This window comes from Sciurus vulgaris, assembly GCF_902686455.1.
Source record: "Sciurus vulgaris genome assembly, chromosome: 5".
Classification (NCBI taxonomy): domain Eukaryota; kingdom Metazoa; phylum Chordata; class Mammalia; order Rodentia; family Sciuridae; genus Sciurus; species Sciurus vulgaris.
Window position 1 is genome coordinate 157,682,558 of NC_136465.1, and position 17,874 is coordinate 157,700,431.

General features: G+C 35.7%; 1 long non-coding RNA gene across 18 annotated transcripts in view; it reads left to right on the forward strand.

Moving 5' to 3' along the window:
• The window catches only part of LOC306662777, a 69,314-nt gene extending 55,405 nt beyond the window's left edge, over positions 1-13,909 (forward strand). For 16 of the 18 annotated variants that reach the window (XR_013764227.1, XR_013764228.1, XR_013764229.1 and 13 more), the window contains 3 exons: positions 8,084-8,174; positions 13,038-13,195; positions 13,715-13,909. This is a non-coding gene — a long non-coding RNA (uncharacterized lncRNA). The remainder of the gene's footprint in view (positions 1-8,083; positions 8,175-13,037; positions 13,196-13,714) is intronic. The other 2 variants (XR_013764230.1, XR_013764232.1) reach the window with 1 other exon arrangement.
• Positions 13,910-17,874: the final 3,965 nt, after the last annotated feature.

Consider the following 17,874-nt stretch of genomic DNA (forward strand, 5'->3'; position numbering starts at 1 on the left):
ACTGTGAAGAATTAAAGACATATTTCAGTACTTAGAAGGTACAGGTTTTATGAACCCTTTCTAAAAATGTAATTGTCACTGTTTCCAAAGCTCAAGTTATGACATTGACAGCCCCCATACCTGATTGTGCTGTGTGAGAGTAATTGCATTGAAAGACATATTTTCAATAAAGTTAGGATGAAAGTAAATCATAATCAATGATAACTAAGTTTGAAACATGAGCAAATCTCTGGGGAATTTATCTATGTTTCTGATATGATTTATGTAATCTAAATTTAAAATTTACCTGGTTCCCTTTTCACACTAAGCTTTCTAGAATTAGGCAGAAACTGGACCAAAAGTTTGTATGTTTTTCTTTATTCTGCCTTGCTGCTCAGTGTCTCTTACCTTACAACCTAAAAAATATTATGTATGTTTTAGAATGTATACCTGTCATAAGCTTAATGTATATAAACTGTTTTTTGAGAATTAAGAAACAAGAGTTCGTACGATATTGAAATAAGCTGTGGCAGACTTGAAAACATCACCAGGGGAAATTACAGAATTACTTTCTCTGAAAAAAATCTTTAGAACAAGGAAACCATTTCGTGTCCGCTTAGGGACACTACGTGTTTATTCATCTTCTATCCTCTTCACCTGGCACTGGACCCAACACAGCATCTGGTACCTAGTAGAAGCTCAGTAATATTTGTTAAATTAATGAGCAGATTTTTCTGATAGGAGAACTGCGTAAAACTCATAGCAACCAGTGTTTGTTGAGCTACTAATATATGCCATGGAATTTTACATAGTTTACCTCTAATCTTTGTAACTTTCATAAGGCTACATAGTGGCCAGTCCCAAGGGTGGGGCAGGAGAGAAAAAAGAGCATCAATGAAGCTAAACAATATTTGAACTTAGAAAGTACAGGAAAAAGAAAAGGTCATCTCAAAGTTGTTGTTGTTGTTGTTGTTGTTGTTTTCCTTTTAATTCTAAGAGCTTCTAAAAGTCCTTGGCCTTCCTACAATGGATGGATGAGCCTCCAGTTTGGACAGATTTATGGTTCAGTGCTACAGGAAAGATTTCAACAACACTGGACTATTTTCTTTCATCCTATATTTAGAGAAAAACGTTTGTTACTGTTTTTTTTTTGTTTTTTTTTTTTTCTTGGACTTTCTAATTTACGTATGTGGGAAGAATACTTTGATTCAAGAACTTAATGTTTGCTCAAGTATTCCCACAGTTTAAAAAGTGACTTTAAAATTAACTTAAAATAGCAGGTGCTGCTTGCCAGCTCTTTCTCTGGACCCCTTCGTGGTGATTTTCTCATTTGTTACCGCCCCCCCGCACCCCCAGAGCTGCTTCTTCCCCTGTAAAGTGCAGCCAGCAAGGAGCACACGTGCGTCCGTGGTGCTATTAAAATCTTTGAAGACTTGATTTAATTTATGTCATAGCGCTTCTATTCACTTTTCCCTCTCACATTTCTTAAAATTGAAGTTCAGATTAAAACCAATTGCTCAAAAACTGAAAAATGATAACCTGAAAATACATGAATTCACCCAACTATAGAGAACTTTATGATAAAATTAGTTTCTTTTCAGTAATATTTTAAATCTCAAAGAAATTTTCGGACTTTTAACAAATTCAGAAATCAGTTTGGTGTCCATTATTTTAAAAACTGCTATGTGGAGTGTTGAAAAATGGTCCATCTTTGCACAGTATACGTTAGTGATTTAAATGATATCTCTTGAGCATCATTTGGAAATGAATTGCTATTAAGTTGCTCCCTGTTTGAGTTATGATATTTTATGAGAACAAATGACCTAATAGCATTAAATCAAAGAATGAGGGGGGTTCGTTTTATTCATGTAATGAAGGATCAGGCAGCATAATTACCTAAGAATTCTACTTTATGTGTATGTATTTATATTATACTCTACTTTAAAGATGTGCATATAAAATCTTCTCCTTCAGATGGTAATATTGATAAGAAGGTTTTTTGTAACATAGAAGTCAATATGTACATCATTAACTTTTCTGAATGATTTTTAAAAGCTGTGATTGCATTAAATTTTGAGGATTAATTAAGCAAAGGAAAAGGAAGCCAGCTTCCCCTCACAGCATCTTCAAGTGACACTCTCCTCCCAAGTTATTTAAAATTCTTGGCCAATAGCTAAGGGTTGTGTCAAATGCTATATAAATTTTTAACTACTTCAAAGTTAAATTTTGATGTACTTTTAAAGTTTCTTTTCTAACACAAGAGTTATTGCTCATTGTTAAGAAATTGAAGTGACAAAGATCAGTGTAAATTAAAAAGGGAAAGTCCTACCTTCCCTTCAGTCCATTCTCTACATCTGCTCTAAATTGAGATTTTTCTAGAAACAAAGAAGTGTTTATAAATACATATTTAAACACATATCTCCTTTTTCATTAAAAACTGGATGACTCTGTACATATTTCTGTATGATTTACATTTTTGACTAAATTATTTATCTTAAGCATGATTCCACAATAATGTAGACTGTTCAAAATTTTGAGATTATGGTTGTGTAGTTTTCCATAGAATGTATGTACCTTGATGCACCTCTGATGTTCTTATAAATTGTCTCCCTTTTTTCTTTAAATTAATGCTTATGTGAGCTTGTGTGGGCATACATGCATTCTGTCAATGGTCATATGCCTGAGCTAAACTACGGTTACTTTTTTGTTGCGAAAAATCAGGTGTAATAAAAAGTCAGCTAAGTATTAGTAATTGACCCTTGAAATAGTCCATCAGTTTAAACTCCAGGAACAGTTATCAGTTATCTTCTTTCCAGAACACAGTGGTGGGGCGGATGATTTGCTAATTTCTCTAATGATTACACATACAAACTCTTACTTATCTGTATGGTTATAATTGAGTGAGACCTTCTGAAAATGGGTACTTGTGTGTGTGTGTGTGTGTGTGTGTGTGTGTGTCTGTGTTTTAGATAATAACATTTTACAATTGAATTGTGGAGTCATTCTTAAAAATAAACAGAATTACTGATACATAGAAAAATCAGATGAGATTTTTGGATTAAGGGCTTCTGCTTTTGAGAGAACTAAAAATATTGACAACACCACATGCCTAGGTTCAAGCATCCTTATTCTGATGTGGATTTCTTGCCCTGAGTTTCTTCCTGTTGTCTTTCAACAATTTCTTCCCAAACCCTAATTTACCCTTTAGCTCTTTTCTCCCAAAGCAGTTTCAAAGTTTCCTACTCCCTCAAAGAGATGAAAAATAATATCATAACTTATATGCTTGTTCAAAAATCCAATTTCTAGGTCTTGTCCCTGAAAATGCTGGATTCTCAGGGGCTAGAGCATGTCTGATGACCTGAACTTTCAATAAGAATGTCGGGGAATCTCAAGCCAGCATTTAAGAAAGACTGGGAGGAAAAATCCAACTTGTTCATGAAGTAGTTAAGACACCTCATAATTACTGTTGTTGCTTTTTAACTCACACGTGTCTCTTATCCTCTAGCCAAATGGAATCACACTCTCTCTCAACTAAATTCTAGTCTATTCTACTTCTGTTCCTTCCCCTTGGAGAGCCAATTCCCGCCTCTCTACGTCTATCCTATGTCAAATCTCACCTCCTCAGCGAAGGCCATGGGCAACTTCTCAAGCATTTATCTCCTTCTCAAGTTCACATTCAGAGCTGAGGATTGTTTCCTATGGTTTGTGTGTGGTTCTTCTCTCTGTCCTCGTGGTGACTTATCCATAGTCAACTCCTTCAAAACGTGTGGGTTGAATGATGTTGCCATTAACTCTGGAAAGATCAGGTCAAAGTCTGCACTTCGACAAAGTCACTTCTTGATGTTTTATAGCTTGTCCTACTCCAAAGAGATTTTGTTGCTCTCACTTCAAATTGGATATTACTCATTTTGGCGAATAAAACAAAAGCTAATGCTTGCCATTGATTCAAGTCTATTTATTACACATTTAAATCATCTGACAACCAATGCTTGAGAAAGTTAATTCATATCAAAGTTAGTTTTTAGATTTTATTTGAAATCTAATAACAACATATCATTTTCTCCAGTAAGTCTGTTATTGTCCCAGTTTGCTTAACGATTTTTATTGTTTTGTTTTGCAGTACTAGTGATTGAACCCTGAGGTGCTTAATGTCTGAGCCACATCTCCAGCCCTTTTAATTTTTTATTATTTTGAGACAGGGTCTCACTAACTTGCTGCAGCTGGCTTTGAACTTGCAATCCTCCTGCCTCAGTCTCCAACTTGATTAACTTTTAAAAAGTACTTCAGCTTCCTTAAAAGAAAATTCTTTTGATATTCAGAATAATTTACCAGTAGCTTCAATGTAACATTGTGCTAAGGTCGCTAGAATAAATGGAACATTTTTTCACAGGCACAGAATTTTAAATGCTTTTGATTCTGGGGCTGTATTCTTCAACTCTTTTTTTTTTTTTTTTTTTCTTTTTTTGCCATGCTGGGAATCAGACTCAGGGCCTGACATGTGCTAGGCAAGTGCTCTTCCACTGAGCTATACTCCCAGCCTTCCTGTGCTGTATTTTTACTATATAGGGCTAAGTAACATAATTTGGTATAGTGATGAGTGTAACCTGGCATGTCTTCATAGAAATTGGGTATACTTCATGCTACTAAAAATAATAATTTTCTGAGAATGCAAAATGGAACTAAATTTACCAATGTTTTTCCAGATTGCTTTAAGAAAAGCACTGTTCATTTGGGAAAATATATTTGGGAGGTAGGCATTCTCCCAACACTGTTTCATGGCATAGAAAATTTTTTCACTGTTTATTTGTGTCTCTTATTTTGAAAGTCAAGCACTTGGTAAGTCACCTTGGAAAAATGGAAGCAATTTATTAATTTGTCATTTGTCTAGACTGAAAACATCTTAGCAAATAAAAATATGTCCATTAGACATATATTCCTTTCTTGTAAAGCTAGCAGTTCCAGACATCAGTGGACTATCTTTGGTCATCTTGGTCTCCTGTAGGTTTGGCTGGGGTGGAGCAGGTGTGAGCTTCCAAAGTGTCTTTCCATGTGTCTCAGTGGGGCTCCCCTCCCATGCCTCCACAGGAGACAGCTCATCTGTTTAATCCTTATGTTTTAGTCAACCTTTGTTATTATGCAGACAGGGCTCTGAGGCTCAGCTGGATTTTGACTTTCCGAATGAATTGATGGGGTTCTTTGATCTTAACTGTGTATTGCATCTGTTTCATCTTTCTTCTTAATGCATAGTCTTCCAAACTCCAATTCTAGCTGGTGCTCCTAAAAGAAATTAATAATCACACAAACAAAACTCAAGCACAAACCCCAATTTCTTGATTGAACTTTCTTTTTTTGGCATGGTGAACTTCCTTGAAAAATCCCCAAAGCAATTTAATTACATTGCTCTGAAAGAGACCACTAGACTTAAGAGTGTGTTACGATGTACCTGTTAATGTATATGTACATTTCATATGGTAGGGTCAGCTTTGCAAAGAAAATAACAGTCGATCTTTGCAATTTAGTAAATTATATAATAGCCTAATATTTTTAGTAGACCATACTGTAACAAAAGACATAAAACCTACTTAGAAAATCTACCAGAAAAATATAAAGAGCCTTCTGGGCAATATTGCTCCTTTTGGTGGGAGCCAGGACATCTGCACTGCAGAGAAAAATCAGTTAAAATTGGAACAAATTATATGGAGAAATCAGTCTAGGCCATAGGATGCTACCATGCTATTGCTTTTTAAGACATAGCTTTAAAATGAAATGTGCCTGTTCATGTGTGAAGTAGAAGGGGAAAAACTGAGAAATCAGTATGGACTGTTTGTTTGCCCACATGAAAGGATACAGAGTTATGATACATTGAGCCAGAAAAGATCAAGTTTTTATTTGAATAACCTTTGATATTCTAATCGAGTGTTTTGGAGACTCTATATTATTTTATTTTTACTTTTGATTCTCCACAAACCATTTATGGTCAAGTATACCATGCTCTGGTGATGCTCACGTTAACGTCAAAGCTGTCAGAATAATTTCAACTGAGCAAGAAATTAATGATTCCTTGGAGTCAAAGACCCTTGAGGGAGTTACACTAAGTCCCTCTCTGAGAGCAGGAAGATGCTGTGTGACCTTCTAGTCCACTTCACATTTACTTTAGCCCAACATATGTTGGTTGAATATCCTAATAACTGTTAGTGAATTGTCAAAATACCCATTTTTCTTAGGTTTTAGAAATAGAACATATAATTTGATTCCTCACATAACTCTATAATATTGCAGTTTTAAAAATACTCAGCTAACTTCTTTCCACTTAAAAGTATCTCCCAAGCCCCCGCATGGTACTCTGAACTAGGGAGATTTTCATCCCTATTTTTGTAGTTTCCATATGGAATCTGAGAATAGCTTCAGGAAGGAAATGTGAAAGGTTGTCCAATCCCTCTTTGGGCAGAACTACTCTGAGAACCACTAAAGATAGCTTTACTCCCCTATGTCCACTTTATCCATCTTGCTACCCACGGGGATGTAGCTTTACGTACTTATTTATTCTGCCAATTAATGTTCCAATTTGAGGGAAAAAACTGAGCACCCAGTCAAGCTAAGATGGGTGGTTTCAATGTACTTCATTTATTTTCCCTGACCTTATTTGCTTTAGTTTCTTATCTCAAATACCTGGTGGATGTGTTTCTTTTATAAAAAATGAAAGAAAGAAAAAAAATGCGTGCACTCTAAGCCTGTAAGTCTGTGCTGCTTGAACTTCTGAAAGCCATCACGTGGCCTTTCCCATATGGTTGGGTCAACAAAAGCTCAGACCTCTGATTTTGTTTCTGTGTTTTCTTGTGACTTGCCCATCTCCAAATTTCCAGTCTGATTCTAATAACACTGATTTGGTCCATTGATATGATTCTCAGGTACATGCTGCTTACAGCATGAAAATTTATGTAAAAGATGATAAATTGCTTTCTGCACATTTTCTTATGTTCATCAATTCTGACCTAATTCATTCTTAACTTGCTTTCTTATTCTTTCCTAATAGTAATTGGGTGATTAAATTCACTTCCATCATTCTACCTTGATGTGAAGGTTGATTTTCTTACATTTATCTCCAGAGAAGGTAGAAGAGAAAACATTTATGGGTTGCACAGGTGGAGACGATTATTTCTCCCTCGTACTTGCCACTAAAATGTGCTGGCCCAGGCTTACTCATTGTGACTTTTGGTCTATGGCCGTCACGTTGTGAATTCTTCTTGTACATCAGGGAACCAGCATCCATTCCCAGAATTTGTCCAAAGATGTGTTATTTTCAAACCAGCAGTTTGAGTGATCAATTTATAAGTCATAAAATAAACTTAGCAGATAGATCATAACCTACACTTAGAAAATTAGAAAAAGGTTAGAAATTTCAGAATGCACTGCATGTAGGGAGACTTAGTATTATTTCATGAATACATTTTTCTCAAATAGATTTGGAGTGTGTGTGGTACTTGGTTGTGCTGTAAATATTTTCTTATCATGGATTTCAGTGGGACAAAAAGCCAGAAAAACAAAATGAAAACAAAGTATTGAGTTAAACCATATACCCTCCAGTAAGCTTTTGCCTGATGTTGGGCTTTTGAATTGAGAGTATTATTTTCCTATATTCAAATTCTATTATTTTTTCAACAATTAACCTCAAGCAAATCAAGGGAATTAGCTCATGGCAATAGAAATAATTATGGAAGCTTAGCAAATGCTTCCAGAATTATTAGGAGCTAGGCCGTACCAGCTTACTGAAGGTACAATGCTCTTACTGATTAAACCATTTAGCTTTAGGTAGCTGTGTAAGAAACAGACATGAATATTTAGTTGCATAAGAGAAGCATACAGTTCACAGGAAAAAGGATTTTGTTAATACCTTATTTTGTTGTAGGGCCAAACAGAGTGAATACACACTCTGACTGTAAACTTGTGTTATGACAAGAAAGAAAATAACAACTCTCACTCTTTTAAAGCATCTCCAGCCTCAAATCATTGCATGTTCACTTTTAAAACACTTTTGAAAATGTGACCCTTCTTTTTATTAAAAATGACATAATTGTTTGTTTTTCTTTTCTTTTGTATCTACCAGGAGTTAACACAGGGAAGAAATTGTACCCTTATTGCACATTCACATTTTATCTCAGGACTGAGAAATGTTAAATGTTGTTCAGCTGTTCAAGGTAAGTGATAGAGACAAAAAAAAATTATAATTTGGTCACGCAGAAGTATATGGTTTAATATTCCTTGCGCTCATTACCAGGCATGTCGTTCTTACTCTCTGTAACGTCCACGGTGGAATATAACTCGGTACTTCATCACCTGCAACAGCAGTGTCACATGCAAGCTTGGCAGAAATAAAGAATATCAAGCTCCACCCCAGCCCTACTGAATTAAAATCTGCATTTTAACAAGGTCGCCTGGTATTTTACATGATCATTAAAGTTTGAGAATTGCTGGTATACTGGATGAGTATGGCCAATTGCTGTAGGGACCTGTGTGCATTTTATGGATAACATTTGCTCAGGAAAAGAAAAATTAATAAATGGAAAGAACCAGCATTTTTTCATATTCTGCAGCTGTGGCCGACCAACTAATGGTGTCTGGGATTGATGATGATGATAGTGATGCTACTGCCCATGAGAACACCTATTTGTCACCTCGTGCCTCTCCAAGGGTGCCATTTTGCGTAGTCAACAGCTAAGGCATTTAACCTTCATCTTTCCCATACGAGCTTTATGCTATTTTATAGATGAAGCAACGGGTTGCCTAAACTCCTTACCCCCTTGTAAATCCAGGTATTCCGGATCATCCTTGGGCATCATGTATGCCCAAGGTAGTCTACGATTAGTAACTACCATGTTTTAGTCAGCTTTTTGGCTGCTGTGACTAAATGACCTGACCAGCACAATTATAGAGGAGGAAAATGTACTTGAGGGCTCACAGTTTCAGAGGTCTTGGTTCGTAGAAGGTTGGCTCCATTCCTCGGGGTTCAAAGTGAGGTTGAACATCATGGTGGAAGAGTGTGGCAGAGGGAAGCAGCTCACATCATCAGGAAGCAGAGAGAGAGAAACTCCACTCTCCAAATACAAAATATATACCCCAAAGCCACGCCCCAATGCCCACCTCCTCCAGTCACACCTTACCACTTCAATTAATCCCATCAGGGATTAATTCACTGATTGGGTTAAGATTTTTACAACCCAATCATTTTTTCCTCTGAACCTTCCTGCATTCTCTCCACATGTGAGCTTTTGGGGGAACATCTCACATCCAAACCAAAACATGCAACTTCTAAAATTAGGAAAGAGTATGTTTTTCAAATGGGAAGAGAAAATATGACCCTTGAAAGATTTCAGGTGTCAGTTGACATTTGTTTACTTAGTATTTGTAATGAGCAATAAGTTGTCAAATTTGCATATTTGAAAAGACAAGTAATGCCCTAAATTTTAAGCCCACATCAGACTTTCAGGTTTTCAGCTCACAACGTATTATGTAGGTGTTGTACGTGCCATGTGGCATCACTGACTCCATTAGAAGCTCGTCATCAGGACATCCTGTTGGCTGCTGGGGACTTAATTGCCTCTCTCTGAGGACAAACATTTGTACATTTGTAACATAAGGAAAGGACTCCTTACTTGCAATGACTGTAGGACTGCACAGAACGTAGGAAAGCAGTTTGTCTCTCTTGCACTGAATCAAATCCTTTTTAAGGAAACCACCTTTGAGAAAGGAGATGCTACAGGCATATCAATATTTTGACATTTCCTGGAGGAGGAAAATGAACTCACGTAACAAACGGCATTGAAAGTAGTATTGAAATGAGAATAGAAAGGAAAAGGTAGTTATGTGGTATTACAATCCAGAAAAATAGTGCCGTGTGCATAGCTGACCATCTGGACAGGCACCAGCTGGTGAATCGTACCCATTAGCATGGGAAAGTGGAGGGTTTCTGAGCTTTTTATAACAGACTGAAATAGACTGCACATTCGAGTAGGGGTAATGATATTTTTTTAAGGTTGTAAAATTTGTTAATGTTTTATTATTTATATGACTGTAAAGGTTATGCTGTACAGAGTAGTTCTCTTTTCTCTCCTGTTCTCTGGGCCCAAATTTCCCTACTAAAGCAAGCATTGTGAGCAGTTCCTTAGGTATTTTTTAGAGATTTTCTCTAAATATACAAACATTATGCACAAAATCCTTATTAAACAGAAGGATAATATACAGTACATGTGATTCAGTGCCATTCTTCTTTCCCTTAAAATGTATCATAGAAATTGCTTTATATCAATATTTCTGCTCCACTCATTTTAATGATTGGCATTCCACAGTATGGATATAATACCACTTATTGAATCAGTTACCTTAGATGGCATTTTTAGATTATTTTCAGTCATTTTCTATTAAGTAATGCTGCAACCAGGATCCTTGTCTATCTATTATGCTGCTGCATAGGATTCTATTGCTCCTTTGGTAGCGACAGAGTACATACTGGATACCTACTATGCGCTAAGCAGCTGACATGTGTTATGCACGATCTTCATAACAGTGTCACACGATGTTGATGATAACAGTCCTAATGAGGTTTAATAACTTGCCCCAAGTCTCAGAGTTAATAAGACAGGAGACGAGCGTGGAATGGAGGCAGAATGTCTGACTCCTGAGACTAAGACACAACAGAGAAGGGAATAGCAGACATTCCATTCTACAACTCTCAGGCTGGAATGTGAAATTAATACTCATGTGAGACTTAATTAACCATATTCAAGTGATCAGAGGGAAAGGAAGGACTGTCACGAGAACCAATGAAACAAAGTTTATGGCATACCAATAGCATCATCTGTAGCAGAGATTCAGGCTTTGTGGTCTGTACGGATCCCAGATGGGTCCTCTCCAGGGAGAGGGTTCTGAATCTAGATTGCTTTGTCCTCACTGACTGCTTCAACCTCTAAAGTATTCCACGCCTATGCATTGCATTTATGTAAGCAACACCCTAATCTGATGTATGGCACTTGTGTGCCCTCCAGGAAAAGCAGTCTTAGGTAACTGCTCTGAATTGGGCTTTGTGGTCACTGGGAGCAGAAATTAGCAAGTGCCCCCATTGGAAAACAAGAATAAGGTGCCAAGATGAGAACACTTGAGATTTCTCAGATGGTGCCGATTTCTCTAGGTTCATTCTCCGTTCGTAATCTCCATGTGCTAGCAGTTCTGCATCTTTACAGACATGTAAAGCAGCCACAGAGAAGTCAAAATGGGAAGCTTCTTTATAAGACCTGTAGGTCTTATAAAATTATAAAAGTCTTGTAAGTCTCATACAGATTGCAATTTGAAATTGAAGTCTTAAGTATCTGTTGGTTTTTTTGCAGATCAGTTTTACCATCTAGATCGTGTTTCAACACCTGATCTTTTGGTTTTAAATTACTGAGTTTTCTTTGTTTCCAAATACTTCATTTAAAGGCATCAGAATTATTTATATGGTGATTATTATAAAATAATAACTGAGCTGTATAATGAGTGCTTACCACAGGTCAGGAAATATGCACAGGATTTTATATGCATTATTTGGTTTAATATCAAACTTCTCTAAGGTAGGTATCACTATTATTTTTTCCCATTTTGTAGCTGGAGTCTTGTACTCTATTGTTTGAAATTAATAATCATAGTGGTAAAAAATAAGGTACTTTCTAACCCTACATGCTGTTGTCAGCCCTCTGTATCTGTAAGTACTATTTTTATGTATTCAACCAATGGCAGATTAAAAATATTCAGGAAAAAATTATATCCAGATAGAACATGTACAGACATTTTTCTTATTATTATTCAACTAAACAATAAAGTATGACAACTATTCACATAGTAGTTATGTTGTAACCTAGAGATGATTCAAAGTACATAGGAGGATGTGTACACATTATAAACAAATACTGTGTCATGTTAAATAAGGAACTTCAGCATCCTTAGAATTAGCATCCAAGGGGGTCCTAGAACTTCCCAAGAATACTGAGGGTCACCTGTACATCCAACTTTGACATTTCTCCTTCCAGACTTCATTCAAATGCACTCAGTAATCAGTGTATGAACAATTTTGTATTCTTTTTTTTTTCATTCAGTATTGTTATAAGAAGTTAATTTTTTTCAATCTCCCTCATTATCATATAATGACTGCGCACAATTGCCAACACTTATTTATTTTTCTTGGGGACATCCAGTTCTTCCCATTTTCTTTATAGATTCTACAGCTATGAAAAACTTTGTGTATGTAGCATATATTACTCTCTGAATTTTCTAGGAGAAAATCCACTTTCAGTCAGAGTGAAGATTTTTTTTTGACTTATTCAAACTTCCTGAGTTATAATCATTTTTATTAGAACATTCATGAAACCCTTAATTTGGGTTCTTGAGAAATGTCCTTTTTAACATTTTTTTTTCATTTTCAGGAATGATCTTCCTAGTATTTTAAAGACATATTTTTGAATGAATATATAAATAATTACTATGTGATAAACAATATCTAATGAGTGAATATTTGCATTACTTAATTATGAGAGGAGGTAAATTGGGCTTTGAGGAGGATGGTATGTGTAGTGCAAGTATTCAAATGTATTTCTTGAGTAACTACTATGTGCCAAGCCCCATGGCAGTTGCCCAAACTGTGATAGGGAACATAATAGAAATGGCTCATTCCCAAACAGAGCCTTACTAAAAGTCACAAAGATTGTTTGTCTTTGACATTGTGCCACAATGTGCTCACATTCTCTGACATTTCCAACTTCTTTGTTGTTTTGGAATATGGGATATGACTCATTTTTTAATATCAGTTCAAGAGGGTAAAAGATAAAGAGTGTCTTATTCTCACAAAGATACCTAGATCAGTATAGATATGAATTATAATTTCTAAGAATTCCTGAATCCATATTTTCCCCTCCCATCCAATTCCAGTGGGATTTTAGAAACCCTTTTTACTTCCCAGAATGGAAGTATTCTCTTATTCGTACTGCATAAGCCTCTCTTGTATCTCAAAACATTTATGCATTTTTTCTTCTCAGGTCTTTAGGCTAAATAAACCAAGTGTGGGGACTTTGGACCTTCTGTTACAGAAATGTCCTCATGTGGAAAAGGGATGGGCAGACACAACTTTATAAGTCAGAATATTGCTTCCCAGGGTTGACTTAAGTCTACCCAGCCATGAAGCTGGATTCTCCAGGTAATGGTGTGCTCAGACATTGCTAAGCCAGTGCAGAGGTGGAAAAGTAAATAGAAGGGCACCCGAAAAAAGAACTGGGATTATTTTTATACCCTTCTTAAATTTCTAACATCTCCTAACCTTAACATTGGGGTTGAAGTTCTCCCTACTGCAACTTTACAAATACCCTTCTGCCTGAACTTAAAACACTAGAAACGACACGTCTGAGATCTGAATGTGTTCTTGGTCCTAAATCAATCTTGTCACTCCTCGGAAAGCAATGCGAGATAATAAGTAGTATTCACCTGATTGCTTTCCTGCTTCGAGACAGCTAGTGACGCGCGTCTTTCTGATAACCGGGGGTTTCAGATCTGAGGCAGGGATAAAGGGAAGCTGGGAGCTTGCGGAAGCTGAATTTGACAGTCGATGGCTGAGGAGAGGGTCAGAAGGGATGGAATCTGTGACACGTATGAGAAAGGAACAAAATTTATCTGCTCTGGTTGCAATGATTAAATGTCTCTCTGTCTGGCTTCCTTACAGTGGGTGACTGATGGCACACGCCAGCTGGCTAATATCAAAATTAACAAAGTTGTTTCCATATTGGTAAAGTTTAATCGGAAAATTCACCAGTGATATGATGGCATTGTCACAAAGATCACAGGGAATCGACTTTTGCTCAAGGCAGAACGGCAGAGCGGTGTAAGCAAGATGAGGAACTGCAAACTTGGAAAGCATAGGTATGTTTCTTTTATAATTCCATATCCTGGTTTTCTTAGGATATTTCATGGTGGGTGGGTTTTTTGTTTCATGACCAAAATGATTTGTATAAAAGATTCATTTTGTTTTTCGCGTGTTTACAACATATTCTCTGAAAGCTTTTGGTTTTTTCCCTCCCCCAAATCCAGAAATACAGGAATAAAACTAAATAGTTTTTGATGCTGAGAACAGAATATAAAACAATTTTTTACCTCTTATTATGTCCAGCTAATCTTTGTCCATTTTCATAATTACAATGAGGTCGCAAATATTAATTGAACACTTATGTTGTGTAGCACTGGATTTATTTTGCTCCACTATATAAAAGCTGTTGTTTTACTTTGTGTGTCAACCCAGTTATAGCAGAGAAAAATGGCAACTGCGGTTATAGGCTATGTAGAGGTTCTTAGTTTCAAAAAGTGCTCAAAGTGGATCCAGGTTTTGACTGAAGTCATAAAGTGATTGAAGCTATTTTACAACATTTATGAAGATGGGTATTTCTTGACATTGTGAGCTGTTCTCTGATGCCAGTCTGGCCTTTGATTGTTATACCTGTATTTTCATTTCACCATGGTCTGTGAAATGATCTGCTTTGCTTGATTGAATATTCAAGCTCTGGGGTGTTTCCCAAATTATAGCCTTCACATATTGCTAATTAATGAGCATGCATATGGATGAGGAGAGGCATGTGTCTCTGTGATGTATGCCTGAGCCCTTCATCAGAGGGAAAGAGTGAGGGAGGGTCTCAAAAAGCATGCAGAGGGCAAGTTTGGGTCATTTATGCTGTGTCACACCACCACTGTAATGTCATGGTGACCAACTTGCATATTGGGGACATACATTAAAGTTCTTTTACCTTCCCTCTGCACATTCAGGCCGTGATATCATGGCAAAAAGCAGTAAATAGTCCTTTGACCATTACAATTGTCTTTTGTGTTAATAGCAGTCTTTAAACCTTACATAATAGCATTTTGAAACACACTCATGCATAGCATATATGTTTTAAATAAGCTCATTTAAACCTTCTCACAGTTTTATTCCTAACTGTAAGGACTTGATAGTCTCAATATATTGATCTTAAATTTTGCCATTCAATTTTCCTATTCATAAATTTAAAAAATGAATCACTTTATGTTTCTGGTTTTAAATGTTCTTTATCAAAATTTGGATTAAAATTTGACTTTCTGTCTTCACTAAAATTTAAAGACACTGATGAGAAAAATTAAAAGTGGATGTTTTGTTATTACATGGTGGATGTAATTTTCACAGGAGTATGTTATTTTCATGTAAGAGATTCTTTTTATAATTTGGATTCTCCCTCTACCAGTATTGGGCACAAGACAGGCACTCAATATATATATATTCATCAGGTGAGTGAATTAATGATTTTAAGATTTCTACTGTGGTTCAAATACAGTTAACATTTACTTTCTCCAAATCAATAACTTTTGTACACAGTAAACATCGTGAACAGAGACAAGCAGATGAATGGCAGTTACAGACGACACAGAGGATTAAGTTCCTAAAATAATATACAGGGTTTTTTTTTTTTTAAGCTAAACTTCCTAATATTTTTGTGTCATTGAGATTGGAGAGTTTTAGAACCCTAGTGGAGTATCAAAGGTCTATGAGGATTAAAAAAAGTCAGGAAATTCGTTTATCTCTAATGTCCCATTTTTAAAAACAGGATTACCTCCTGAGATGTGTGGAAATGAACTCTTGTCAGAGTTTCAAAGGAATTAATATTTTTTGGTAAAATGTGCTAATGTAAAGAGTTAGAAGATTAGTGATGCATAATGAATAGAATGCATTCTTTCTCATGGAAATGGGAATATAATAAGTGTCCTGTAGGTGATTGGGCTGTAGCAATTTTATTGAAGATTAAAGTTTGATTGACCTTTGTTAGGGTGATTAACCTTTCTGAAATTAAAAGCCAGATCGGAATTAGTCTGCCCAATTTAAATGCAAACATCGAGCAGGTCCTATGTCATTCAAATAATAATAATAAAAAACCCTCCTATTTTAATTTTCATTTTTGCACGTCTGGTGATATGCTGCCTTAGAAGGACCATAGCTCTGGCAGGAGCATCTCTGTGGCAGAGAATCTAGAAATAATGTGTGTATAATTGGGAGCATGCGGAAGAAAGTCCCAAGTACCATTTCCCCACCCCATAAAACATCAAAACCAATCCCCAACCTCCACACAACTGGAAATGTTTGTTTTCCACCCCAAAACAATCTGGGAATGTCCTGAAGAGGCTAGGAATGAACAGCAATGACGTCTCCATTCTAAGCCAAAGGCAGCCACCTAAACTAAATATTATACAATGTTAAATCTATACAATGGCTCCTGAAAATGCATGTTTTATTGAAGTTGCTTATGAATCAGTTCCTGAAATTTGATTATTTCTGATGTCTGGAATTTCATTCCCCAAGGATCTCTGATAGTCTCTGGATGTATTCAGCTTTTTTCATTAGGTTCAAAAAGGTTAGAGGAGAGGCAAACTAATTATTTGCAATGGTACTTAATGGTTTAGTTTTTATTTCTCTTTCTTAAATTATCTTGAAGCGTTGGTGAAAATTTTGCATATTCATGTTGCTTCAAAAACCTGTTTCCTTTTTTTCATATCATACTATTTTTTTATTATTACTAAGTCAGTGAATCTTTGTAGTTTTAGGTCCCACCACACAGCGAATGCATCTTCCTTTCATGTGTCTGTGAACTATTAAAATGGTAATAAAGGTTCTCTTCATTCCATATGTAATTTATTTCTCTCTCTTTTCATCAAAGAATTCGCTCTGAATGTGTCAAGGTAGAAAAGTCCAAGGTATTATAGTGTAAAAATTAAGAAGCCTGAGGTGCTATAGTTTATTTTTGCACAAGCTTTTCATGTATGCTTTTAACATCCTTCTGAAAGATAGGCCTCCTCTGTAGGCCTGTGAGTAAAGTCAAAAGATGAAATGCTTGGGAGAGAGAGACTGAAATTATGCACACTTGCCAAAGTGACTGGCATCCTCTAAGAGCTGGATAATACCTTGAAGCATAGATTAATAATATGTTTAACTAAGATTTGTTTGCCATAAGGATAATTTCCTAATTCTTAATTGTGAGACAAGTATTCCTCATAAACTGTAAACAAATATGTTGTTCTGAATGTTATCTGATAAAGTATAAATCATCAGCTTTAGCTGTGGCATCGTGAATTGTCCAACTTTAAAAGATTTCATTTGCTCCAGTTGTTTTCTTAATAAAGTTAATCTTTACTAAAAAAAAAAAAAAAAAATGGTTATATGCACTATATTAACTGCATTTCATCTTTGATGAAAACACTATTAATTCTTCAGATATAATTCAAGATCTTCTCCAATTTAGAATAATCTTATTCTACCTCTTATGAGAACTAATAAAAATAATTTTCAGTATTAAAGTTTGTTGTAACACTAACAACGTTCTCTAAGCATAAAAAGCTTATGTGCTAAACTACAGATAATATCCTCTATATTGTTATTAATTATCAACATTCTTTTTCATAAAAGAGAATCATGGCTCTGGAAGGCGAAATTCATATTGTCTTAGTGCAGAAAAGAAGTGTCGGTGAGAAAGCAGAGGAAAATAAGATTATATTTTGTTAAGTCCCAAATCTAATCATTTGTTTTGCTTCTGTGTGCTTTGAAGACATTTTTATTTCTTTATGTTGCCTTTGTTTTCTGGCAATTGGTTCCCCTCTAATCCACCCAATCCCAGACCTGACATTTCCCTTATCATTGTGAAAAAACATTCTTTGCCATTAATAAGCCAAGATTAATCCATTTGATATTTTCATGGGCCATATGTTTTGGCTGGAGTCCTTTTGTTTAAAAAGCAGACTGTTTTTTTTTTTTAAAGACCAATAATGTCATTTTATTTATTGTATGTTGTTTTATTTATTGCATATTGTGAGTCA